General features: G+C 43.2%; 1 pseudogene; it reads left to right on the plus strand.

The window, feature by feature from the left end:
- The first annotated feature begins 1,867 nt into the window (after positions 1–1,867).
- On the plus strand, positions 1,868–2,630 carry LOC113897853 (annotated as a pseudogene).
- Positions 2,631–2,860: the final 230 nt, after the last annotated feature.

Raw genomic sequence — 2,860 nt, forward strand, 5'->3', positions numbered from 1 at the left:
TATGCAAGTCACATAAATTCACTAAGCCACAATTTTCCTATCTTTAAAACTGGGGGAAATGATAGTAACCACTTCCTAGGGTTGTTCTCAATAGTAAATAAAATGATATACATAAAACAAAGTGTTGGGCTCATGCAGATACTCAGCTGATCTAAGCTGCTGGGCTGATGTGGCTTAGAGTCCTGGATCTTGCCCTTCCCAGCTCCCCATCATCACCTATCCGGTTTCCACTGCATGTTTGATGCTCCAGTCACTGTGAACCTCTTTCCCCTGAATATCCATGCTCTCCCTCTCCTATAGGTCATTTCATATGCTACTCCCAGGACCTAGAACATCCTTCCTCTAATTTCTTATCTAATTGCTATCATTGTGCATATCTAATCTCAGAAATCTTTCCTTTGGTGGATAAGTTCCCTACTTCCTTTTTTTTAATTAATTAATTTTTAGTGGAGTATAGTTGCTTTACAATGTTGTGTTAGCTTCTTGTTGTTCAGTCACTAAATCCTATCTGCCTTTTTGCAACCCTGTGAACTACAGCATGCCATGCCTTCACTATCTCCCAGAGCTTGCTCAAACTCATGCCCATTGAGTCAGTATGCTATCCAACCAACTAATCCTCCTGCCCTCAATCTATCCCAGCATCAGGCTCTTTTCCAATGAGTCAGCTCTTCCCATCAGGTGGCCAAAGGATTGGAGGAGCTTCAGCATCAGTCCTTCCAATGAATATTCAGGGTTGATTTACTTTAGGATAGACTGGTTTGATCTCCTTGCTGTCCAAGGGACTCCCAAGAGTCTTCTCCAGTACCACAATTTGAAGCATCAATTCTTGTACTGCACAGCAAAAGTGAATTGGCCATATATATACATATATCCCCACCCTTTTGGACTTCCCTCCCATTTAGTACACCACAGTGCATTAAGTAGAGTTCCCTGGGCTATACAATATGTTCTCACCAGTTATCTAGTTCTCATCCTTTGTTTAGTGTAGGCAATCCTCACCCTCATATAATTTCCTCATGGCCAGACACTACTGAATAAGAACTCAATGTGTATTAAATGAACGAACTGCAGCACATCCCCAACATACCTACACAGGTATGTTGCATATTCCTAAAGTGTTCTATGGAGAAGCTGAAAGACTAGCAGAAACTTAAGAGTTGCTAAGCGTTTTCCTTCCTTCTCATTTATTCTCTGGGCTAATACTGATCCTTCTCTGTCATGCCCTTGGGTTAGAGAGAACCATTCATTTGCTCCTTGACCAATCTTCATGTACAGGTCTCCTCCCTGACTTGAAAAAAATATATAGGTTAGGTTTTCAGTGACTTTAAGCAGACTTCCTTGACAAAGAATACTCAGCAAAACTTTCCTGCCCACACTCAAAGCAGGATAGCGCAGCTCCAGGATTTGGACTGTTGGAAAGCTAACAATAATTCAGCACGTGCGACTGTTTTGTTCCTTGGTGAACCACAGAGCCTGGCACCTGGGCTGATAATGTCTTATTAATATGAAGTATGAGTATCCACGGCATGCAGGAGTAAAGAATGATTTGCCTTCTAGCACTGTTACCTTGACAGGAGGTGTCTTTGAAGATGACCTCTTGCCTAGAGAGGTAGAAAAACATTGGCAAGACAAAGTGTTTCCCTCCAGGCACTCTGTTCCCTCTACTGCCCTCTTGGCTTGATTTCTATTCCTTGTATTATGAACAGGTTGTCCTCCCTCCTGTCTGCGTAGAGCTGCTGTCACCTCTGTCCAGATTGCCTTCCAGGGCAGACACCCAAGCTTCAAGGACTCACAGTCAGTACTGAGACCATCCTATCCCCCTGTGGCTCAGCAGTAAAGAATACACCTGTGTCCTCTTTCCCAGCTGGAACCATGGAGGGTGGAGAAGAGAAGAAAAAGAAGGTTCCTGCTGTGCCAGAAACCTTTAGGAAAAAGCGGAAGAATTTCGCAGAGCTTAAGATCAAGCAACTGAGAAAGAAGTTTGCCCAAAAGATGCTTCGAAAGGCAAGGAGGAAGCTTATCTATGAAAAAGCTAAGCATTACCAAAAGGAATACAGGCAGATGTACAGAACTGAAATTTGAATGGCTAGGGTGGCACAAAAAGCCAGCAACTTCTATGTACCCGTGGAACCCAAATTGGCGTTTGTCATCAGGATCAGAGGTATCAACGGTGTGAGCCCAAAGGTTCAAAAGGTGCTGCAGCTCCTTCGCCTCCGGCAGATCTTCAACGGCACCTTTGTGAAGCTCAACAAGGCGTCAATTAACATGCTGAGAATTGTGAAGCCATACATTGCGTGGGGGTACCCAAATCTGAAGTCTGTAAATGAGTTGATCTACAAGCGTGGTTATGGCAAAATCAACAAAAAGCGAATTGCCCTGACAGACAACGCATTGATTGCTTGATATCTTAGGAAATATGGAATCATCTGCATGGAGGATCTAATTCATAAGATCTATACCATTGGAAAACATTTCAAAGAAGCAAAGAACTTCCTGTGGCCCTTTAAATTGTCTTCTCCACTAGGTGTAATGAAGAAAAAGACCACCCATTTTGCAGAAGGTGGAGATGCTGGCAACAGGGAAGACCAGATCAACAGGCTTATTAGAAGGATGAACTAAGGTATCTACTAGGATTATTTTTGTAATCTGGCTAATAAACAATTGAAACAAACAAACAAACAACAATAAAAAAAAGAATGCACCTGTGATGCAGGAGACTTCGGTTTGATCCCTGGGTTGGGAAGATCCCCTGGAGAAGGAAATGGCAACCCACTCCAGTATTCTTGCCTGGGAAATCCTATGGGCAGAGGAACCTGGAGGACTATAGTCCACGGGGTCACAAAGAGTCAGACACGATTGA

Source organism: Bos indicus x Bos taurus, chromosome 8 (assembly GCF_003369695.1).
Source record: "Bos indicus x Bos taurus breed Angus x Brahman F1 hybrid chromosome 8, Bos_hybrid_MaternalHap_v2.0, whole genome shotgun sequence".
NCBI lineage: Eukaryota > Metazoa > Chordata > Mammalia > Artiodactyla > Bovidae > Bos > Bos indicus x Bos taurus.